The sequence below is a fragment of the Haemorhous mexicanus genome, chromosome 1 (assembly GCF_027477595.1).
Source record: "Haemorhous mexicanus isolate bHaeMex1 chromosome 1, bHaeMex1.pri, whole genome shotgun sequence".
NCBI classification, from domain to species: domain Eukaryota; kingdom Metazoa; phylum Chordata; class Aves; order Passeriformes; family Fringillidae; genus Haemorhous; species Haemorhous mexicanus.
This window is the reverse complement of record NC_082341.1, coordinates 90,090,525-90,116,079: the sequence shown is the minus strand read 5'-3', so window position 1 is coordinate 90,116,079 and position 25,555 is coordinate 90,090,525. Positions and strand designations below refer to the sequence as shown.

Genomic DNA, 25,555 nt, shown 5'->3' with positions numbered 1-25,555 from the left:
GAAATACCATAAATACCTACCGACACAGTATTGGAAACTAGGAGAATCTTTTCACTTTTCTTATATGCTGGAGTGCTCCCCTATGTACTTGACCAAAGGGGACTCAGAAAAAGGGCCCTGCCCATTAATGGGCTCTCTTGCTTATTGATGACTCAAAACTTAAAGGCAGCTATGCTGAAGATGCATAAGGAAAATATAACCTGTCTCAGTCTACCTTGACCTCTAATACTCCTCAAAATGTTAGAGTTACTGGACTAACTTTAGGAAAAATCATTAGAGTATTATACCTCTATAATACTGAAAAGCTGAGTTTTGCTGAGAAGCTTAAAAATAATTGAAAGTATAAAAATTGACAGATATGTCCATAAGATAACATGGGGAAAAGAATGTGATGGAAGAGAAACTCTTCAGAGAAACCGTTCCTCTCCATAGAAGGGCTCTCTTAACTCTTCTGAAATGAATTAAAGAACATTTGAATTACAAAGCTGAATGAATTAAAGAAAAATTCTTCACATTGTATGCTGTAAAAGATAATTTTCCTCTGACCTTTTTCTTATAAGGTTTAATTACAAATGGCTTGCTTTGAGAAGTTGATACCTGATACTCTAGATGTCAATTGTTTTGTTTTGTTCTGACGTTTCAAATAATTGTGTATTGTTGCCCATTCTAAGGGTGTAACACTTACAAGGCACAAGGCTTGAAGAAACCAGGGGGCTTGGGCTCTCTGTCCAACAAAACAGTGCTGCAGGGAGACTAGCCTAGCAGTAAGCAGCCTTGGCCAATTCTAGAAAATTAAAACTATTCAAGAGGCTTTTCTTTTTGTTCATTTGCCTAGTTTTAAAATGATATTCTCAGTGGAGATATCTGGAACACTGCCTGTTTGCATCTACATGAGGCAAAAATTCTGTCATATTATTTCAACAGAGTTGAATATGATTGAAAAGGAAAGGTATTCTTTGGTATATGACTTAATCAAATATATTTGTTTTTTATGGCTATGGCTATGTTGTCTTCCCCTCTTTAGAGAGCTGTCCAAAGGGGCAGCTGCCATTTTGGGAGCATTGCAACACATTATTGTGGAGCACATAAAGAATATATTTTATATCATATGTCACTGTGGGGGTTTTTTTTGTTGTTTTCTCTAGGTCACTTGCTAACTTTGCTCAGTAATAGATCAGTGAAAGTTCATGAACAGGGTGCATAGCAAAACATTCCAGCACAGGTTTACTTACACAAGGTTTCTTTGTCTCACAGTCAATTTGTAAAGAAAGAGAAAATGGTTTATAATAAAGCTAAATAGAGATAATTTCGTGGTTCCCAAAAATATGATTTTTACAATGCGTGTTTTTTTCTTGAAGAGAGTGCCGAGGTCTTCGGCAAAAATACTTTTGTAAGCTTCTCTTAAAGAATAAGTAAAGAAATCAACCCAGAAATTCTGTTGTTTCTGTTCAGAAACTTGCTGAGTTTTCCAGGTCACAGAAGACCATTTCCTGTCAGTACAAGAAGAGAGCTAAACCACTGATTTGTTTATGGGTGAATAAAAATACTATGGCTGTAAAGTGCTTTGCTTGTGGTGAGGGGGAGAATGGGGGAAGTCCAGGAGTTGCTGGGGATTTTTTTCTCCTTCTGAAATAAAATAATGGTATTTATATGCTTGTTTCACCAGCAAGTAACTGCCTTTAGTACACCTTCAGGTTTTGGAATAAAATCCTGCTTTAATAACTGTTACATGTCCACTGTAACAAAGCCAGTTCCAGAAGCAATTATTTATAACCAGATTTAGACTTCATTTGCTGAGGCCTGAGCTGTCTCTTTGACTTCCCTAAGGAGGGAAAACATAAAATCTTGAGTTTCAGATTCATTCACATGCAGATTATGGGACAATTGTCACCTTTGGGATTTGGGCCCCTAGGAAAGATGGTGCTTTGGTTTTAGGAAGCTGTGTTTCCAGGTTTTAAAAAGCTTCATAGTTTTCATCTGTTGATGGAGAGAGAGTAGAAATCAGCTGGCTGTATGGGTATGCCTGGAACCTTTCCTTTTCCCATCACACATAGGATACTGCTTTAGTTGTGGTTTAGTAGTGTAAATTTTGGAAGGACTAGACCTGCTTGATAATATGTCCCTGAAAACATCAAAGTGAAATATGCTGGTTCTAAATAGGGCATAGATATAGCAATTGTAATCTGAAATAAGACATCAGTCTGAGTGTGTTTGTGAGGTTTTGTGTATGGATTTAAAAGAAAGAAAAAAGATGAGATCCAGGAATGATTACTGGAAGTTTATCCAGAAATGTTGCCTTGCAGCATTCTAAGCAAGAAGAGAGGACTGATTCAGCCTCTGCAGTTTTGTATGCAAATTGCTCTTGCAAAGGAAGGGAAATTGCTTTTGACAACTTGACTCTAGCAGTGCTGCAAGGCACCTAGAACGGTCCTACTTTCTATTTCCTCTGGTTCCTTATATTCCTTGAGGTGTTGATAACGAAAGACTCATGCCCAAACTGAATGCAGCTCATGTTGACAGAGACAGCAAATACACATGGTAGCTTTCATATTTCTCTGTCAAATTGTTTGACTTTTTTTCATGCCTTTTCCATAGGGCAAACTGTGAAACAACATATAATTTCTGTCACCTGTTTGAGATTTCAGCAGCAGGGTTACAAAAAATGTGCAGATCTCCAGAAAAACATTCAGAAAATGGTGTTTGAATGATCTTTGAACTCTCTTTAGGCTTCAAAGGAACTGCTACACTTTCTCCATAACCTCAGTAATTGCTGATTAAAAAAAAAAAAAAAAAAGCAGATTTGAGAAAGAAATCATGCAATCTAGAAACATACTTTCCATCTGTGTATTGCGGCTGAAATCCAAAATAGGCCAGCTGGTCAGAGCACAGCTCACATATTCACAGTATCTGTCCTCTGAATAAGTCATTTCATCATAAACAGTGGAAAGCAAAAAGCAGAGTCTTAGCTTCTCTGATTTTCCCCCCCTCTATTTGACACTCAAAGGACTGGCAGATACTAAAAGATTCCTCTCTGATGTTAAATTTGATATCGTCATTGCATTTTATTTGCTGCTCAAATATGTCTTTTTAAAACTGTGTGATCCAGGATGTGGAGTGGAATGTTTGTTGTGGCAAATGCCTCTCCTCATTGGAGCAGTTTGGTCTGGCAGTGCTCCCAGTTGCTGTAGATTTAGCAAGTAAGTTGTGCACAAACCCTTGATTTCTGTTCTTGCTTTTTGTGGCGCTCTGTATCTTAAGAACTCCTGCAGTTTTTGGAACTAGGAAGTAGTGTCTTTCAGTATCTACATTTTATATCTAATCAACAGGGACTGATCCTAGCAAACTAGAAATTCCTCTGTAAGTAATGGGAAATCTCTCTTTTATTTCCCTCCACATTATTGATTTTGCTATGGGGAGCAGACACTGTGCTCAGGGGTTGCAACCTTCCCTGCTCCTTCCCTGGGCTGGGATGGTTTGAACCAGTGATTGTCACTCTGTGCTGAAAGCTTTTAGATAAAAAAATAGAGATGATGTGTCAGGTGGGGGAGGAGGGATAAAAGGTAAAAACTCTAGTAGTGCTAGCAGTACTGCAGGATCATGAAAGAGAAGTTAGTCAACAGTAGGTTTTTGAAGAAATCTAAATCAGTTTTGACCAGACACAATGGATAGGGAGTCAGTGACCAAGTTCTATCTGAAATAAAAACAGTGAAGGAAAATTACACCTGAACTTACATTCTGGTGTGTACTATTTTTTCTGATTTTGCATTCTTCAAGTATGAATAATCTGGACAGACTGTGTTTAAAGTGCTTTCTCTGCCTAATGGCCAAACTTTTGGCTACTTCAGTGACGAAAAGCATAAAGCTGCAGTCTGCAGCAAATGGCTATTAGGTTGGGAGTGGGAACATATGCAAAAGAATGCCTACTTTCACAAAAGTAATCAAAACCCTTTCTGCATGTATAGTGCAGTTTCCATGCATCCATATTATGTCTCCATGCCTAAATAACTACAGGCACAGCCTTACCCTGGGCTCTCAGAAGAACACTATTATGCTTTGTAATTGCAGCTGTGTGTTAATAGGATTCCTTCTCCTCATTAAAAATGGTGTTCACTCTAATTGTATGGCCTTTTCTGTACTCTATAAAGGACATCGACCTGTTCCATTAACTTTTTTTTCCCTTTTAATAAGAGAATGTCTCCTTTGGTAATTAATTGCAAAAATGCATTTATTTGATGCAGATTTACTGGCATTACAGAATCACTTAGGAAGAGCAGAACCTCTGGAGGTCTCTAGTCCAATACCCAACTTTAGCAGGACTATCTCCAAAAATAGAGCAGGTTGTTTAGGGCCTTGTCCAATGTGTATTTCAGTATCTCCAAGGATTAAGATTCTACATCCTTTCTAGGCTACCTGATCCTGTGCTTGACTCCTCACATCATGCAGACTTTTTTTCTTAAATCTAGTTGAAATTTCCTTTGTTGCAATTGGTGTCCATTGCCTTTTGCCTTATTACTATGCATCTCCAAAAAGAGTCTGTCTTCTCTATAACAATCCATTACTTATTTATGCTGCAATTGTTTACAGAGCTGCACGAATGGCTGGTGAAGAGAGACAGATACTCTGAATAGCTGTCAGATTGAAGTAAATAAAATCAGAACCTGCTGGGCAGAGGCTTCTGCAGGTCAGGCAAGAGGTACAGCTGGTCTGAGCAGACGAATGAAGTGCTGATGGTCTTACCTGGGAATACAAAAAAGAAGGGTGGTATAGCTACCAAAATGCTTCTCTATGGCTCTCCTTGCTCACAATTAGACAAAATATCCCCTTGTATTTGTTGTGTGAGAATTGTCTCACTAGTGGCACATAATAGTTTTTCCAAAAGGTAGCAAATGGTAGCTTGGAAAAACTTGGTCCTTAATGAACCCTGATGGTTCGTTATGAACCTTCATAATGAAGGTCTTAGTGGGAGTCTAGAAGGGCTCCTTCTTCTCTGTGTGGTTTTGGGTGGGTTTTTCCTTAGTGAAAATAAATGCAATTGTTCAAAACAATTGGAAACGTGCGTGAGCCATTCTTGTCCATTTCATTTGTTCTTAACCCATGGTGGACACACCAGAGCACATCCTGCTCACTGCACTGCTCACTCCACCTGGGCAGGCATGTCCTGTGCTAGTTCGAACATGAAAATGAGAGTAGAGTGAAAGTCCCTCCTTTGGACTTTATACCTCCTTGTGGCACAAAGTTTCACACAGGGTTGGTATTGGTACTGGACAACTGATCCCTGAGATAAGGTCTGAGGTCTGAGTCTCTCTGGAATGCAGGTGGAACAGAGGTCTCTGTGCATTCTCCCATATCTCCAGTCTGAGTCTCTGCAGTCTGGCTCACACTGTGTGCTCTTTCCTCATTCATACCTCCATGGCAAGATACATGCTAAATGCACTTCCTAGATCAGCACCAGAATGAGCAGCTTGGTGCAAATGCATTTCACATCTTTCGAACTCCCAATGAGATCAGGTGGCGTATTCAAGCAAAGTTGGCAGTCTTTTCATATTTACTTGGACAATAATATGTACGATAGATTCTGCTTCCTATCCCAGAAATTGTTTGTTCAAATCTGGTTGTGTGTGAGTGCTCAGGCACAAACAATTGCTGCCATTCATTCAGTATTAGGTGTGGTTTATATCCTTCCAGATTTGTTTATTTGTGGTGTGGTTCCATTCTTAGAGAAGCCTGTTAATTGAGGTCTGTGCTTAATTCTTTACCTCTTTACCCACCCATATACTCAACTTTACTCAGTTAAGTAATACTGTTGAAGTTTAGCATGAATCTCTAGATTGAGGTCTGCCTCTGCATTAACTTACTGTAATGAAAATGTAAAATAACCAGAGCAAACCCCTACTCTAACTATATATACAATCAAATATGCCCTCAAGTAATTGGATCTGTAGAATAGAAAGCAAAACATTGCAAATGGTACTGGTTTGCAGTAATTCATAATCCTTTAAGCATATAAATCCACCAGACAGCTTAGAAGTGCTATTTCTGCCATCAGCTATGTTGAAAATGCACTTGCATACTTAGTACTAAACTATGGCATCAAGCAACCAGCCTCGCTCCAGGGATGGAGTAGAGCCCCTATCGCTCCCGCGCCAGTCCTGGGAGTTGTCAGGTCTTGGGGAGGCACAGTGCCTGCAGAGCTGCTCTTGCATCACTATTAATTAGGGCTCCGTTTGCACTCCTTTCTGCATCTTGTCAGCTTCTGTGGCCAGTGTGAGGGAGGCGATAGCCTCGTCCCCTTAGTGAATGCCACGAGAACGGCTGCAGCGGTCACAGCCAGAGTCCAGCCAGCCCCACACGCCTTTTCTGACAGTGGCCTGCAGCAGAGGTTTAGAGAAAGAGGAGCAGAGCAAGGCAATTACAGAGAGATACTTTTCAGTGGTTTGCAGGGAAACCAGGAATGTGGAGGCTTCTTGAGCCAGATATTGTCTCTACGCTTTAGCATATGATAGCTGTACAGGCTGCCAGTGAACTTGTTTTAATCTCCCTTTGAATTATTTTTTCTCTTCCTGCCTCTCCAATATCCAATGGCAATACATTCCATACCGATTCTCTGATGTGTGAAACAGTAATTTCTTCTGCTGCCTTTAACCTAGCACCTGCTAAGTGTACCGGGTAATTTTTCCAATGGTCACCCTCCCATTCTTGCACTTTGAGAGAAAAGATACTTGACCCTGTTGGGCAGCAACATCTTTACTTGGAAATATTCCACTTTTCCCGGCCACTTGCTTGTTCAAGAGATACAAGTGGGGAAAAGATTATTTGGTGCCCAAGTTGAACACAAATGGATGAAAAAGAAAAGAATACAATCCGACAGACACCCTCAACAATGACAATGTATTTAGGAGTGGAGAAGACTCACCTCTGTAGCTTCTTGCCACAGAAGAAAAGATCAGAGCAAAGATCCCTTTCTGCACCAAGAGCAGCAAACAGCTTTTAGTGACAGCAAAGCCTGTTTCTAACAGTAGAATGTGGAGTGGATGTTTTCCCTTTAAGAAATATCTATTCAAGTTAATTGAAACATCTGTGTAAAATTCATTACATTGTTTTCTTTCAAAAAGAAATGACAGTTCAGTTCAAAGCTTTTGAATTATACTTAGATTTTTCTTTAGACAAATGGTTTTTTTCATTTAAAAATTAAGTTTACTAGGGTTTAATTTTAAAGAAAACAAAAGAAATGAAGAAAAATGCAGGGAAGGCAAGAAAGCCTGTCTTCCCCTCCATTATGAACTGCTCCTGATAAAAAATGCTCCTCATCAAAATAACAAATCCTCTCCACCTTCTCTGATATGAAGGATTAGACCTGCTAGAGAAGTGCTAGAAACTTTGTCTTTAAAATGGTCTTTGTCAGGCTGTGTGTGTTATGCAATCCAGACCTGGTGACTGATAATTATGATTAAAGCTACATTTTACTGTATTTATGTTTTTAAAATTAGATTCCAGGTAGCAAATTACAAGAGAACCAAAGAAGAATATTTACAAAACAGCATTTCATTTTTCCCTCCCTTTTATGCTTTATTTGGTGAGAATTTTCCACAGAGGAATCAGGATTTTTAACCTATCAATTCTAACAGTTGTAAACTGAATAATAAGCAGAATTTAACAAATAAAAGATGGCATTTTTAAAAATATCTCAGATATGGAAAGTCTTCCATTCATTGGCCTAGCAGATGTTGAAATCAAAATAGATTTCTCTATTATTCTTAGAGGAGATCAAAATGTGAGCTGATTCTGAAAGAGTGACTGAACAACAATCCCTATCTCCCCACAGTATGGGAAAAGATACTACAAAAATTAATGTCCTCCAAGGCCTTATTTGACATTTCTACCTCTTATTTGCTTATTTAATTCTAGGGCAGGCACAGTGAAGTAAAATAGGTGTTAGTACTGCTGGCAGACTAATGGAGACTTTGCAGGTGCAGGAAAAAGATACTGAGAAGCAATGACTGGATATTCTTGTTAATGCTCTCTCTAGCAATGGATTAGTATTTATTTTAGGAAATGTCTGAAATATATGTAATACCAATAAACCTCAAAGAAGTGTTCTTCTGTAAGTCGGTGCGATTGCCAAAAGACTAGTGCTACGTAAATGAAAATCTGCTGATTGTTTAGTGTTGCCAAATGTTTAACTGGCCTCTGAAACTTGGCATACACAATGAAAATTAGTTACCAAATGGATAAAACAATAGACATTACTCAGGAAACACGCTCTTGAGTGGTGTGCTGAGATGGATGGAGTGCTCTGCTGCCTTTACCTCCTGCTGCATGGGTCCGGTGAGCCCCTGGTGAGATGCCCAGAACCCGAAGGCTGCTGTGGGAGGTGCAGAAAGCTGGGCAGCTTGAGACAGCAGATGCAGCTCGATGGCTCAGGGCTTGGTGAAGGAGCACACAGGAGAAGGTATGGCAGCAGTAACAGGACCAAATTTTTCATCATGGGAGGCCGCCTTATGCCTCTGGTCTACAAATCTCAACAGAGAAGGTCAGGGGGTGACTGGGAGTAATTGATAGGAGTACTTGTGTCCAGCATAGTGTCTTGATCTTGGAAGGTGTCAGTCTTTGATGGCTTCTGAAGAAGGGCAGTCTGAACTCAGGTTCTTTTGTCAGATATCTGCACCTAGACAGGATAATTCTATGTCAAAGGATGAGTCTGTCTACATGTGGCTCTCTGGCTCCAGTCAATCCCACATGGTCTCGGATGACTATAAAGAAACTCCCTTTGGAGTCTTGTAGCATGAGAGAACTAAAAGCTCAATTAATTAAAACAAAAAGGTGCAACAGAAATGCTCTTTTTTTTTTTTCCCTGGCTAAAATGAGGACCTAGATGACTGGTTCAGGTGTGTCTGCAATGTGAAAATACCTGCAAGTTAGGTGAGATTAGGAGCCCATTTACAGTGTCTGTGGATTGTAGCCATTATGAGCTTCTGAATACACACACCATTCTGGCTTTGTGTCAAAGATCTGGCATGACGTTGCTCTAAGGAGAAAAATGTTCATGCTTAGTTTCTTTGATCCAGATGTGGAAAGATCAGTGCAGGAACCAAGCCTGGCAGCAGCAAAAGGTTGGGCTCGCAGCAATACTTCCACTTGGCTACATCTGACCTTCCAAATGTCGCTCTTTCAGTATACTTACAAATAATATAGGTATTGCAGGTATTATGTTGCTGATCAAATTATTACAGCTTTAAGGCTGCATCCACAGAAATGGAACAGAAGCAGTGACGATGGCAAACAACTGCAATATTCATTGTTTACATGGCTTTTTTTCTTATGTGCCAGAAAAAAAGTGTGAGGTTTTAGGGACTTGTTGGAACTTACTTATTCCTTGCATCATCACTTTGACTTTTCTATGCAGGATTACCCCATAATGTGCTGAATTCCCACAGGGTCATGGTAGTTTTCTGATAAATGACCACTGGAGTGAGCACTGAATATACAATTTCCAAGTTACTATCCAAATGTGCAGTTAAAAACCATTTATAAAATCCTTCCTTATCTTCAGCACAGCCTTTTGTACAACTCTGCAGGATGAAGTAAGTTTCGCAAGTTGACAAAGTCCTCTAGAAGAAAAAAATATGCTGTTGCTCCCCTTGCAAATAAAAAAAAAAAGTTCATTACAATCTCTGAAGTATTAATGAAATAACCTAATCTTGCAATAATTCAGCTTCTCCATAACTTTTCTAATCACTGATTTTATTGTGATTAAGGATGGATGCACCCGATAACACGTTTGCATGTGTTCAGCCAGGAGATGTTTCACGCTGATCTCAAGCAGCCACTACCTCAAGAACACTGGAATTCCAAGTGAATGATTTTAAATGCAATTTATCTGCTCACAGCCTACGTACAAAACTGTCCCCAAGGTCTTTCCAAACTGCCCTGTGGTTATGCTCCAAAATATATTTCATGCACCAAATGCAATTCAAATATGCCCAAAAGGACTTGAAGACCAAGATGTGAGTTCTGATTGAAATAATTCCTCAGGGGAATGTTTGTTGCTAAGAAGTGGCTGAATACCACAGAGATTAATAATCCCAGTACAAAATATTTTTCCATGCTTTTTCATTCCGCTCATTTATTTAGAACATATGCCAGAGAGCATTAATGTTTAAAAAAGTCTCCACCCACATCCCTGTGCAATATTCTGCTAAGAAGGGCCCAAGGTTATTGTAAGTGAAGTCTTCTGACTATGCAGTTAGGTACATTTACATCACTGACTTTCTTCCCTCAAGTGTCCTCTCTACCAAGAGCACGAGCTTTTTTTCCAAAAGCTCTTACCAGAGATAAAATGAACCTTACAACATGGAAGCTCTTATTTCTGGGAGGAGGGAGAAAGGAGTTTCTGCGATATAAATTACCTGAATTACTTTACATGGCTTTATTAGGACGAGATTAATCCACCCTTGAATTGTCTCTTATGCTTCAAAATGTAGGTGACTGGCACAGGTATGGACATGTGAGTCCTGGAAAGGTGAATTCTGAGGTGTTTTTCAGTTGATTTGTGGCTGCTCATTTTTGGGGTGGAAGCCTGCCTACTGTATTTTTTCTCTACTAATGCGGGGTGGTGGTACAGGATACAGGGACAGCAGCCTGTGTTTTCATTCCATACTGACACTGCTCTGGAAAGGCGCTTTTTGTTTCAAGAGCTGGTCTTAGAGACCAGTGTGGTGCTCCCCTTTCACTGCTGTTCCTACAGCTCCCTCTGCCACTTCCCTGGCTCAGTGGGAGCCAGGCAGGACTGCAGTTCTGCATTAAGCAAGGGGAAACACATAGCAGACAGTATCAGTGCAGTAACAGAACACAGCAATTTTTTCTGGATCATCACTATTTTTGTTTCTCCTTTGAGAATATATAAATGCAGCAAGAGAAATGTATCACTTTTTTGAAAATGAAGGTAAGAAAAAATTGAAATATGCTATCACCGAAACATGAAGAATACAAACAAAATGAGACACTTCTTACAACTGTGCAGAGAAAGCAGCTCTTAAAATTACAATGATAATCCCTGAGTCAGATCCAGTACTTGGGTGATTGTTTTAATTAGAACTGACATATATTTGTTTCTAGATGCTTCAGAAAGTAGTGAAGAAGGGAGATCTTGGCAGAAAGTGTATGTATCAGGAGGCACCTGATGCTTTTGAGCCTGAAGCAAACCTCCCCCAAACTCTTCAGGATGTCATTGAAATACACAGATGTAATTATGTGAAGTTGCTGAAGGAATTGATGTCGCAGTAATTAGACAAGTCATTACATCAAGAAATGAGGAAATAAGACTGACACAGGTAAAAGTGAACACACTGATAATTTAGTGCAGGACTCTAAGAACTTTAAGGGAAGGCTTTATGAGAGGAACAGCACCTCGGAGAGAATCAGCAGACCCAGGCTTGCTTTCATCAGTCCATCCAGATTATGGATACAATAAAGAAATGTCAAAGAGCAAACACTGCTGCTGTCTAGCCTGGGCTTTCACTCAGCATCTTGCTCCCCAGGCCTCCAAATTCTACAGCCTCTTGCCAGATGTTGTTCCACAGTACCTCAAATGAAGGGTAACATGAGTGAGCCCTTTAGAACTGGACTTGTCATGTCTCCCATCCCAGTCCACAGAGTACTTCCCATAATTTCAGGTAACTTTGAACCAGGGCTCCAGGTGGCTTATACTTACACCCTGCCTTGAATGAAAATGCCCATGAAGTGTGCTTATTCTACAGTGCCACTGACTTTCCCTTTGTTCTCTTACTTTTTTGAGCTCTGCAATTACTCTTTCCTGGAACTTCTAATGCACCATTTCAGATTTTCCACCCCAAAATTGTCCAGGTTAATATTCTATTATTCATTCTAACATTTGTTATAAGCCAATTATTAAAACAAACTTATTCCTCAGGGAAACCATGTTGGTAATAACATGAGGCAAAGAGGGTTTTTTTACATGTCAGTAAATATTTCAAGAATTATGGTGAAACTAAACTTTCACACATGACATTCTTACTCTAGCAGGGAACTTTAACCACGTACACAGTGCTTAATGATTGTCTTTACAGGTAACATGGGGCTGTTCAAAACTTTTGAAGAATAAATTATTAGCACATGCTACCTCTTTGCAATTTCTTTTTCCTTTAAAAGAACAAACTGAACAAAATATTTCAATTTCCCTCTCTTTCCCTGCTTTCTTAAGTCTCCTACTAACTGGGCAATGTATTTGAATTATCTTTGGATTCAGTCTTACAATACAATCCTCAGATGACCTTTTGATCTTCCTATTGTGTCACAATAGTCTTAATCTCTGCCCTTTCCAATGACAGATCCCCACTTTGTCTGTCCTTTACCCGTGAAGAGTTGTCACCAGTTTTGCTGAGGAGTATTGGGTCACTCTTCAGATCTGCAGGGAGAGAAGAAGCTAACAGGGCCTGGATATTTAATTAAGGCTATGGTGCAGCAGGGCCCTTATGACCATATAACCAGAAGCTAAACTTAGTTGGTCAAAACTGACCAGAAGTGATTTCTGAAACCTTCTTGGCAGCTCTACAGAAATGGAAATTAAAGCTGGTAAAGTTGGTTTTGGTTATGCTTTTATGAGTTTTATTTGGTGGTGTTTTGGTTTTGTGGGGCTTTCTTCTTTTTCAACAGAGCATGTCCTGTGAAAGTTTTACTGGAAACTTTTCAACAAATCCCTCCCTCCCCAAAAGTGCCGTAATTGGAGGTAGGGGTGAAAATTTGCCTTTTTTTTCTTTTTTTCCTTTTCTGCCTTTTACATTTCCCCACATAACCCAGGTTCCTGATTTTGGCAGTAAAAATGCAAAAATACCCCCAAACTAAGTACAGAGAGGGAAAACTGGGAAACAAGGATAATCCCAAAGACAGTGGTGACCAACTGTCCCAAGTGGCAGCTGAACACAGCTCATCCCAAGACGAGATGAGCTGCTGCCTTGAAGGTTCTCACAATTGTCCTGCTGGCATCGTACCCCCACCTGGCACAGGGCAGAGATGGGGAACACACACCAGAGGCACCAGAGGCAGCAAAAACTCCATTATCCCATGGCCCTGAACACAGCTTCTTTGGAAGAAAGCAGCCCCAATTAGCAGCTGGGTGAATTTCCATGGCTGCTCGGCAGCTGCAGTTTCAGGGTGGGATTTCAGGCTGAGCCAGCTCCCCGGAGTTCGGACCCAGCTCTCCCTCGGAGGTGCTCGGGGAGGGAGTGAGAGGGAGTTTGCACAGCTGCTGCTGGCCCTGGCAAGGCCAGAGCCAGGAGCCAGCAAGCCGCTCAATTAAAGGCTTGTCATTGACTCCAGTGGGCTGCAAGTGAGCGCCAGAGCGAATAAAGAGTTTCAGTTCCTGGAGCGGTTCAGCTGGCACCTTTCACCAGGAAGGGGCCAATTTTACAGTTTCAAGTAAATAAAGTTTAAAGCAAACAAAGCTGTTTTTCACCAAAACTCTGGATTCTTTGTATGTGAAGAAGTGGAGGCTGCAATTGCCTGAGAGAAAAACTGACAGCTAAAAGGAGCAGAAGTGGAGCTTGTGAATGAAGAAAGCCGTACGACGCATTGCAACTCCCCTAAATCATGCGAGGAAGCCTCCTGCTGTAATACCTGAGCTAACTCCAAATCTGAGGAGCTTTGTACAGCTGTCAGCACAGCACTCTGCCTGGGACACGTCTCTCCCACCTGATGCAGCTGTGCTGCCTCTAGGAAACAAGCTGGTGTTGGTGCTGTGCTGGTGGGACCAGCCCTTGCTCCTTGACGCTCGGCAGACACCCAGCATCATGTCCTGGTGCATGCTTGCACACATACTTGACCCAGTTTGATGCCATACTTTGGAATTTAAATCTGTGCATAATCCATGTACAGGCCCAAGACTGACAGGAGAATTCAGCAAATAAGCCTTTGAGCAGCTAATCTCATAGCTTTTCTTTTAGGTTTTTTTTTTTCTTTTTTTTTTTTTTTACTGTAATTTCCCTAAATGCAGTTTTCCATTACAGTCACACCACATGCACTGCATAATTTGAAGAGCAGCATTTGTGTGCCTCTACTATGCAAAGCAGAAAGACTGATACATGGATTTCTTTGGGACATTTTTCACGTTCCCATGAGATTCCATCATAAGCAAGGTGCAAAAGGGAGCTATAATTAACCATTTGGAAGTCTGTGATGTTTTCACAAGGAAATAACAATTTCCTCTTCGGCTTACAGTATGTTAAGTATTTAGTAAATAGTCTGGAAGGAGACTCCTTCAAAGATTTCCATTACTTAACACCTACTGTTTCAACTATTCCTAAACTGTTGTAATAGTGCAAGCTGAAGGAATTTCGGATATACTGATGTCATTTTTTGTTCCATTCCCTTCCCCTCACCCCATGCACTCTCATTTTGGAGAATTCCTCCAAAAACACAACACCAGTAATAATCAGAACGTTGAATTTCTGACAAATGCCATCTGCTGATTTCTTTTTTTTTTCCTCCCCAGAAGACAAGATTTTGGATAGGGCTAGTAAGTACTTTAGCTTCTTCTACTTTATGGTACCAAAATAATCACCATGGCAACTCTTTAAGGGCAGTCTTCCAAACAGATTTATTGTGAATGCAAGAACTCAACAGCACTCTCTAGCAAGAAACAAGGCAACATCTATTGCAGGTTATTTTGGTACAATGCATGAATGATGACTAATAGACACAGATGCATGTCTGTCTGAACTTTTTCAGTTATCCCTAATACTTTAAGTTGCCGTATTTATAGGTGGTGGAGGATGCAAGGGTGGGGGGGGAGGGAGAAGCCATCATCAGTATTAAACTTACACCGATTATATTGTAATTGCCTTTCCTGAATACATTTTTATTGGCCACTGATGGCTGTAAGAGAAGAAAGCCAGAGAAACAGCACAAATAGTGGGACAAGGATGCACTACACTAGAAGGAGGCTCAGATTGTTTTGAGATAATAACTGAAGGTTTTGGCACATTGTTTTTCTCCTTCCCTTCCTTTCTTATTTCTTCTTTCTTAGCAAAACAATGAAAGTAAGGAAGATTGCCAAAACTATTGTTTGTCATGGGAAGGGAAGGGAAGGTTTGGGAAGGTTTGGGAAGGGAAGGTTTGGGAAGGTTTGGGAAGGTTTGGGAAGGTTTGGGAAGGGAAGGTTTCGGGAAGGGAAGGTTTCGGGAAGGGAAGGGAAAGGAAAGGAAGGGAAGGGAAGGGAAGGGAAGGGAAGGGAAGGGAAGGGAAGGGAAGGGAAGGGAAGGGAAGGGAAGGGAAGGGAAGGGAAGGGAAGGGAAGGGAAGGGAAGGGAAGGGAAGGGAAGGGAAGGGAAGGGAAGGGAAGGGAAGGGAAGGGAAGGGAAGGGAAGGGAAGGGAAGGGAAGGGAAGGGAAGGGAAGGGAAGGGAAGGGAAGGGAAGGGAAGGGAAGGGAAGGGAAGGGAAGGGAAGGGAAGGGAAGGGAAGGGAAGGGAAGGGAAGGGAAGGGAAGGGAAGGGAAGGGAAGGGAAGGGAAGGGAAGGGAAGGGAAGGGAAGGGAAGGGAAGGGAAGGGAAGGGAAGGGAAGGGAAGGGAATGGATCTTCTGCATGGTGAGGAAGATGGGCCAAGATAAATGCTAAATTATTAATCCTAAACAACCCTGGTAGTATATTCCAGGTAGGTATTTTTTGACTCAGGTGTTGGTTGGAGTTACCAGGTATAATCTGTACAAACCCCAGAATTTTGAAAACCAGCCAGCATTGCTGTTATGTAGTTGTGTAAGAGGTTATATATGGTACTTGCTTTGCATTTGGCAAATGGTTCTCACTTAAACATTCATTTAGCACGATTACTTAAGTGAACCATATAAGGCTATTCCTTGGAGCTGCAAAATTAACTTGTTATAGTGATGCACTATGCCAAAAGCTAATTTAGGATCTACTTAGGAATTTATAACATTTATTTACCATGCCATTTGAATAAGGCAGCTTTGCTGACAACTCTTAGCTGGCCACAACTTTTATATCATGCTGTATCTCATCTACTGTTCCTGAACATTTTTGTTTCTGTTATGCGCTGTTGCCCCATTCTTCTCAATGCAAAGTGAGATGATAAGAAACTGAAGCAGAAACCCACTGAACCCTGTGAAAAGTGTCCTTTTCTGCATGAATGAGGGGAGAACTTTGGACTTTTGGGAGTTGTGCTTTAATTGAATTGAGCATTGAAGGAAATACAGAGGATTTTTCCCACTCTTCCTCTGATTTGAAGAGATCAGAGACACAAACCAGGGAATGTTTGTCTCCTTTTTGTCAATTCAACCAGAGGAGAATGATGATAATATTGAAGGATTTCCTACCTGCAATGTCATGCTTGGAGATAACATCCTGGGAAGGTTACTTAAATATACACATGCATTACACAGCAGGTGCTCTTCCACAGGTGTAAGATATCCCACAGGTTTTGTTTGTGGGCTTTCCCTGTCTCAACTGCATAGCAAATTGGTTATGAAGTGAGACATGAGGTAGGGCAGACTTACTCATTCAGTGAAGCAAGCTTTGCAATCACTAAAAAACTTGCAAGGGTTCCTTGGAAGAAAGGAGTGAATAGAGGCAGGGGAAAGCATCAGTGTTTCTTTCTGTTCAGCCAGTTCAAAAGTTGGCTCACTGGCTTATGTTCAGTCAAATGAGGGAAGCAAATCCAGGAGAGCTCCCTCTAGCCAGGCTATGATGCTGTTTATTTGTCTCAAGAGAACCTGAGATCACAGTCTGTCCTGTTGTCTCTTTTTATATCTCATCTTCTGTGCGACCAGCCTTTGTGCAGAAAGCTCCCTGTGCTGCTCTTCGGTGCTAGCTTCATCTATCTCCTCAATCCCAGCTCTTTTCCGCTTTAGCACTGTAACAATCCTCACACAACAAGAAAAATAACGAGGGGAAAAGTTAATCTGTGTCTCATTGTAGATACTAATTGCAGAATTCGTCTTCTTTCTTTTCCCCCTTTTCTCCCCTTTGCTGACGCACATGCTCTATAATAAGCTCTGTTACTTGGAGCCTGTAAGCCTCTGTAGTAAGCTGAAACTGCTACTATATTTACTCACTTTCCACATTTAGACAAAGGCTATTTTTAACCAGAGTTCTATTTGCGGGGGCTGCCAACGTCACTTAATGTTCACATGCATCTTGGGCATCATATGCTTGTTATTTTTATTTACTGTGCCTGTGCCAGGTCTGCTTTTTTTATGGGAAGAAAGAATGAGAATGCTTCTTCAGGCCAGTTCTTGAAAGCTCTTTTGTACAATAGCAGATACACAGATAGGCACAGGAAAAGCAACTCAGCAGTAGATTTGGCAAACCTGCTTTTTAACGGCTGGCATTTTTTACCTCTTGGTCTAGTCACAAAGCTGTGTTCTTAGTCCCACTGCATTTGTTAAAGGTGAAGATGTTTCAAAGGTATGTTAATTATTCTGGTGTCTCCTGGAGGAGCCATGAGCTCTTATTCCGTGATTAAGGATGCCGGGGATCAGGAAATTATTATGATTTCAGTACTGCTACCAGGTAGTTAAAATAGATGATGTGTAAATAATCAGTGCTTTTCTGATCCTCCTTGTTAAAAGGTGCATGCTTTGGAACTTGAATGCAACAGATGTTATTTTCAGATAATTAGTCCAGATTTTCAGTGTAAGAGTCCCCTGAAAACGCTGAAAGTACTGTGGTGCAGCCATAAATTAAGCCTGTAAATCAGGGCCTGTACACAGTGTTTTCTGCACGGGTTTCCCTGCATTGCTCCAGTGACCTGAACTTGACCCAAGGGAATTGCCCTTTACAGAGGTTTGGAACACTTCATTCAGCATGCTGACTCAGGACGCCTGATTCACTTGATATTGCCATCATCATATGCCCAGGATTTTGAGATACCCACTACCCACATGCTTTTGTAGGGAATAGGTTATTCTCTACACATTAAGTGGCATCTTTAGTCACACTAAATGATGAATTCCTAGAAAGGGTGGAAGTTAGGGAAAAATCCTTTAATGCTTTGCTATCAGCATACTTAACTGGGAAGTTTTAGCAGGAAATTAAGTTACAGAAGAAAGCTACAACGGAACATCCTAAGGTGGATTTTGTTTAAGTTAGAAATGTTTTGGAAAACTTACAGGTTTGGTTTGGTTTTTTTCTAAAATCTCTCTCAGTATTTCCTACTCTCAGCATTAATTCCCTTTTCAGACTGATTTCAACATGAAAGAGACTTACCAAGCCTCACATAAGTCAAGATTTCTGTGTGTTGATCATAACAGAATAAAATATTTTACTTTTTCTTGTAAAGAATTTTTGCAGTGCCGTTTCTTTCCCCACTACAGTGAACGCTTTCCTTTTCTTTAAATAACTTCTAGTTGTTGGTAAAATAAAGTCTGGGTTTTAAAATCAAAACTGCTAATTTCACATCTATGCTTCCAGAACTGGGCAGTGAAATCCTTACTAAGTCATGGACAGGTGTTCAGACGCAGTGGGAACTGCACATGCTTAATGCTCTATGGGTTAATCCATTTACTTAGGTGACTAAACACGAATGAGTCTACATACCTGCCTTTAGAGGCCTTTATTTAAAAACATGTCAGCCTAATGATACTACCCTATGTGGGTTCTTTCCACAGGAAATTATTTTTCTACTGATATATGATGCTTGCTTTTTTTTTTTTTTTTAATGGTTTGTAGACTAAAAACCTGAAACTAAATGCCAGGAAAAGGAAGGATGTTAAAAAACCCAACAAAACACTATATAACTGTATACCTTTTATTAAAATCTGTGTTATGAAAGGCTTGTCTTTTTCAGTCCCCTTCAGTTCCTGCTAGGATTTAAATTTACCCTTAGACAATAAAGTGGATTCTGGACCTAAGGGTCACCCCAGGCCGGCTGAGTGTGTGATATCTGTGTGGCTCTCTTGCTGTCTCATGGTTCCTGCTAGTGGGGCACAGTAGCAAGGGTAACTGCTGATCTGGCTTCCAGAGATGAGAAATCACATTCAAATTTTTTTGTTATAACTTCTGGCCCTTTGCTGGGCGCGTAATTGTAAACAATCTGTCCCACGTGTAGCGTCTCTGATACCCTCTGCCACATGACAGCTAAAATTGCACGAGAAAGAGCATAAGTAAGCATGCTTTTGGAGGCAGAACCCATCTTGCCTTTGTCATGCCACCAGCATGTGATGTGCACATGGCTCACCAGTGACACAGGGCCAGTGGCTCTGCATATCAGGGGCAGAGGTGAGCTCATCTGTATTTTCAAGGTAAATCCAGTGGCTATGTTGCACTGATAAAGGAGCAAGGACAACAGGAACATGTCTAATTAAAAGATCCATTAGTGTTTGCTGCCACAAATTACAAGTAGCAATAACTTTGCTTCAGGTGAACTGGCATAATCCTCATCTTTCTTCCACAAAAGTACTTTCTCCAATGTTTTTACTGCTGTGCCCAGGCAAGTTTTTGTAGTGTATGCAAAGACATGGTATGTTTATGCATGTGGGAATGGGTGTTTTCCTGTCTGTTCTCCAAAAGGGAAAGGGTGGGTGTGAAGGAGTCGGTAGAGATCAGGAAGCTTCAGTGGCATCCTCTCACTGCTCTGTGTGATACAATTTTCTATCTCTCCCCAGCAAACTTTGCAATTTATAGTAATACTGAACTTACTTTGTGGCCACAAATGGCAGGCAGATTACTGAAAAAGAAAATAGACTCATGAGAGAGCCTCAGCTGCCTGCTGACAATATATCTGATTTTCTACTATATCAAATATTTGCACTAGACTGTGTCAGGAGGGCACTAATCAAAAGCAAAGAGAATCTTTTTAATCTGAAGAGTCAGTGTGGGGGGAGGCAATGGGTTAAGCATTACAAGAGTTTAAGCTGACAGCCAGCCCTTGTGCTCTGCTGCTTTGCAGAGGTTTCCCTTTGATGGAAAATATTTCAGTGACAGAAGACACTGGCAGCTGAGGTAATACACTGCTGCTGCAGGAACCTTGTGCTTGCCAGGGAAAGTCAATGGGTGAGACAGTTCTGAGAACAGCAGTGGCCTGCTTCTGTCCCCTGCCATGCATGGCTCGTGTGAGAGCGCGTGCTGCAGGACTGCTGGGGTGAATTGTGCTGGGAAATGCTTCAGATCAGGGCAAATTTGGATTGTTTACCTGTTGCTACAATGAAGAACCTTTCTGAGGCATGACAAGCAGTCCCTTGTGTTATTCACTATGGAGAAGAGCACCAGGACAATGCCTATGGATCATTTCAGTCAAACTTGAGCCTTCAGAGCAGATGTTTTACTGCTTTCCCCATTGATTCTTGCTTCATTCAAGATCTATATATATGAGTACATTGCAGCTTAATGCATGAGTTGTCAGGAGACAACACTCAAAACCTGTAGCACCAGTTCCGTTTCATATGACCGATCAAACTTGTCACCTTGTCAACATCCTTTGTTGTAAGAAGAGCGTTTCGTTTGTAATGTTTGAAATGTTCATTATGGTTTGCCAGAGCATACTGAGGTCCAAAGCCCCAAAACTGAGCCCCAGACCTGAAAGCTGTGCTAACTACCTTTTGTAAGCTGCGAGCCTGTGCTGTTCAAGCAGTGTAAGAAACATTGCTGGCAGTACAGGAACATGTACACAAACAGTTCACCCTTGGGGCTCTGGTATATTTAGGTACACAAAGGATTTCGGGTGGTATGGGAGAGATGTAAGGCATTTTTTCCTCACACTAATCTCTTATTAAGTAAAAAGAAATTGACAAATTACCCTCTTTCAATCCAAAAAGAGAAGGTTACATTATTGATAGGCAAACCAACAGACTGGAAATTTTTGGTAGAAAAGACTGTAGTCACTAAAATAATTGGCATTTTTCAGAGCAGTTGAACTAACTTTTCCTTTTCTATTGAATTCCAGTATTTAGTGGCTTTGAGGAAGCATTACAGTCCAGGCATGTGAATTCAGAAGCCATTTCACTTGGAGAGTATAATTGGTGCTTTTCAAATTCACAATATTTCGTGTGGAATAATCTTGCAGAAGAAACAAGACCGTAAACCATTATTTTTTAAAAAATTTCTGATTATTTGACATACCCTGTTTTAGGAGTTTCAGAGATGGGTTTTAGGTAGAGATGGGCTTATTTAAAACAGATCCAGATTTCACATTTCACAGAAATCAAAGCATTTTTTACCTGAGCTTATGTTCTAAAGAAAAAGACTATTTGTACCATTTGGATTTGGACACAGTTAGAAATATACATGAATATTAGAATCTAGGCTTACAAGCAGGGTAAAGGCAGCATGAGCTGCCATGGAAGGAAGTCGTGAATCCAGGCCCTTCATTTCCAGGCATTTCTAAGCATTGCTTTTCTTCAGAGAGAGACAGAGAGAGCAAGCTGGCATTCAGCCCTTAGTCTTCATTCAAACCAAATTCCAGTTGCAATATTGCCAACTCTAACTGTTAAAAAATCAGGAGAATGAAAAAAAAATTGTATATTTCTGTTTGCCGTCTGGTGTTTGAGACTTAATATGGGTTATGTTTCCAGGCTTTTCTCTGCAACCAGAAGAGATCAAAACTCTGGGGGTAAGAAGTTGCAGGAAGAATGAGATTGTCACAGAGCATTTGACTCTAAAACCAGTGCTTAAATTGAAATCCTAAATATTAGGAGATCCACACTATAAAATCCCATGTGTCAGAACACATTACAATAAACTTGCTGAAATTTTATTGAACAACAATTGTAAAAGGACACCAAGAATAATTTTGCTGTAGTCCATATTATTGAACATACTCTCAACAAGAGTTAAAAAAATATATTTTTTAAGAATTAGAAGTTTCAAAAAAAGAGCTTTTATTCCCTGATCTGGCTTTTATAGAGACCTGTCAGTGAATATACAGATTTCAGTGTTCCTGACACATTGGGTTCTCTGTATGCCACGTGTCTGTCCCCTGGAATAGGCTGTATCAAAAGAAGAAGCCAGGATAAATTTGTTATGTCCTGTGAATCCATCCAGCCCAAATCTCCTGACACATAAACAACACCAGGTCCAAACATCTTGTCACATCTGCTTTGTACACCAAACAGCTGGGTGCACAGATGTTTTGGTCTACTTGAGCATCTCAGGCTGAGTGCATTCTTCTGTGTGCTTAGTTATTTGTTTTAATTGTTTTCAATGATTTGACTTAAATCCCTTCACATCTAGCAGGAGTACAGGTACTTTTGTGGCTGATTGTGACAGCTGCCAATGGTGCACGAGAGGCAACAGTGGTCACCTAAAACTTCTGGGTGAAAGTTCACCACAAGCAGGCCCTGAGTTTAAGGACACTGACTTCAGAAGCATTTCTCTCTGAGCTAGAAAAGACACTTCATCACATGCAATAAGGCCCTGCCCCCCGGAGAGCAGCGGAAAATCACACTTAGAAACACACAAACAGTTTCTGGGGTAGGAAGTGAAAGCTAAGCAGCTAAATTACATAAATCTTTGTATACATTATGTATAGATCACACATATTTATATACACACATATATACATAGATATATATATTACATACATATGTATTTTTAATGACTGATAGAGCTTCTTATTGATTTGTGCCTGCCCTATCCATTCTGTCATGCTACCACACCACACCACACCACACCACACCACACCACACCACACCACACCACACCACACCGCACCGCACCAATTTGCTCTCAAAGCTGTTGGAAGGCAGAACCAGGTCTCTCTCATGCACACAGGTAAACAGCCAGAAGGCCAATGAGGACTGTTAGGAATAGAGAGCTTTTATTCTGAAAGGGGATATGGCCAGTGGCTCAGTGATTCCCCATGCTACTCAATCTTTCCATGATCCATTTGAGACTGGGAAGAGCCCTCTTGCAAACAGCAGCTCCCCAAGCACCTGGCATGTGTGTCAGTACTCCCTCACTGGAAGTATAGAACCAGTCCAATGTTCCTCAACTAACCCAAAGCGAAAACAATCACAGAGTTAGATGGCCTGGCTTCTGGCCAACTTTAATTAATTAAGTTCTACCAAGAATCACACATTAACCTCCAAAAAAACCTCAGTTCATTTTAAAGGAAAATCTTCTGGGGAAATTAGCCACCAAATCCCTGTCAGTATCCAATCCCGGTGTCTCCCATTGCAGAACAATAACCCTTAACTGCCATTTCCACCTCAGGCTGCTCCCACATGGTGCTGAGCCCACTCCCTTAATCCCATGTTTGTTTTCTCTACCCCTTTGGGAAGCTTCATGCTTGAGGACACACCACATGTGTCATCCATGCCATAAGCATCTACACAGAAGTGACCCAGCTAGCACAGCCCTTTGGAAGTTCTCCAGCAAGCTCCATAAACATGTGAACAGTTCTTTTGTAATTTGATGTGTTTATTTAAAAATCTGTACAACAAAGAGGAAGGGATAGTGCTGGTTGGAGAGGAACTTTCCCTGACTGGCAGACCAGGCAAAGGCCTTTGTGTCTATTGCCAGTAAACAGGCAGGAGGGAATCCTGTCCTCCGTGTCCCCACCAGGACATTGGCTCACCTCTAGTCATTCTAGATGCACCCTGACATTTGCTAAGTCAGACTTCTCTCATGTCCCTGAGCACTGTCCACGAGGCACCAAATTACTCACTTCTGTCTCCCGGGAACACCTCCCTGTCATCAGTCCTGTGCCACAGTGATACTGCATCACGAGTCACTTAAGATTAATTACAATTGCTCCACGTTTACTGAACCTTGAAGGATCAGATATCGCTCCTCCTCCTCTTGCTTTGCTGTGATGGGGAATTCACACTGGTCCAGCACAGCTACCTTCTCTGAAAGTTACCTGCTGTTATTTATAAACTTTGAGATTTCTGTAATATTCTACTAAGTTTTGCTTTGACTAAATTTTACATTAAATTTCATTTTCCTGATTTCTGACACAAACCATGGGGAAAAAAAAAAATTCAGTCTTGTTTCATTCAGTGCCAGAATTTGCACAAGGGAAATGAGCACAATGTTGCCCCTTGATGTAAATTGTGGAAAACTACCTCTGCGTTCAGCGCTGTTTGTATAATTTTTTTTTACAACATCAGTGCAACCAGTTAATTGTTGAGCTCATCATGCACCAGGAGCTGTACTATGCCACCAAATTAGAAAGGCCGATAAACATTTTTGCCTCGGGTCAATAATTTGCAACAAGAAATGTATTCCGTGAATGTACTTTCTTTTCTGCTCAAGGATTATCTCTGGGAATGTTGCTGTTTCCTGGAGATGGCTGTAATAAAAGCTAAAATTAACAAAACAGGCGTTACTATAGGCATTGCCAGTAATCTTGCAGGAAATGAAATAAAACCCCTCAATCTATGCATATTTGTGCATGCAAGATCATGGTTTGATTTCCTCCCATTGCTCAGGGTAGTTAACCTCCATCACCCGAATAATCATGCAAATCAAACGGGAGCCTTGTGAGAATGCTAGTAAAGCATCTTGAATCTGTTCAGACACCATAGGCTTATCTTTATCCTTTGAAATGCTGTATTTTGTGAGGCTGGGATGGTGCTAAATGGTAAAATTTCTACTTCACAGGGGTTTGAGTGCCAAATAAAGGTAATGCACAAGTATGAATGTTGCTATTTCCCGCTGTGGAAAGAAGATGACTACATTTGCAGTGCTGGAGGTTCAGATGGGAATGGCAGAGAACGTATGGTTGATATTATATATTATCATTTTGTGTCAAGGATTTGGAATGCCATCTCATGGGTGATGGGGTGGGCAGGAGGGTGAAGATAGAAGAGTGTTAATAAACAACCTTATTGCTTCCTACTCCTCATAATTTGTTTGCTTTTTTACAGAAGAAATCCTCTTCGTACCTTATGTCAATCATAGCTGAGAATATGAACTATTTTTCATGTGAATAAATGAATGTGAATGTATGTGAATAAAGTAACATGCCATTTCCTATCTGGAAATTATGCATTCAGTTCATATGGTGAAAATCCATTTTCTCCTTAAGCCCACATTGGTGTTTCAAATGCTGATGTTCTTGTAGACGCAAGGAAAAAAAATCGCTAGTTGGCTTAAAGGAAAACAGTCAAGATTTGCAAGACCATCATTTGGATTGAGCAAAGTCCTTTTCCTTTTCCCTCCTTAGTTGTATTCAAACAGCCTGTCAGTTTTTAGCCTTCTTTCGAAAGTAACAGTCAACAGTCATAGCTCTGCCATGCCCGGGGACCAGCAGCTCCGAGCCGTCTGTTGGCCGGGATGGAAACAAACCTGGGGCTGGGATAAGTGTGAAAATTCTCAGTAGGGAAGCAGCTGTGTTTTGATCCTCCCAGAGCATCTTGGAAACTAGCAAGGGGAATGATAATTACGAAGACAATATTATAATATTCACATTTAAATATATAGGTTTTATAGTTGCTCCCTATGCAATATGCATTTGCTTAGGCACAAAAGGTCACATGTGTGCAAGCTGCATATGCTTTGCCCCGTGCCACAGCAGACAGGAATCACATGGATTCTATGTGAACATAGCTGTGACAAAATAAATACCCAGAATAGGGTTTGAGGGGA

At 40.8% G+C, this 25,555-nt stretch overlaps 1 protein-coding gene and 1 long non-coding RNA gene across 8 annotated transcripts in view; both read right to left on the bottom strand.

Annotated features, from left to right (window-relative positions):
* SEC61B (SEC61 translocon subunit beta) overlaps positions 1-25,555 on the bottom strand; it is a 292,958-nt gene that overhangs the window by 167,616 nt on the left and 99,787 nt on the right. The gene's annotated exons all lie outside the window — the stretch shown is intronic.
* On the bottom strand, positions 4,208-9,636 carry LOC132331926 (uncharacterized). The gene is made up of 2 exons (XR_009487706.1): positions 8,248-9,636; positions 4,208-4,737 (listed from the first exon to the last, which is right to left on the bottom strand). It is a non-coding gene; the product is annotated as an uncharacterized LOC132331926 (long non-coding RNA).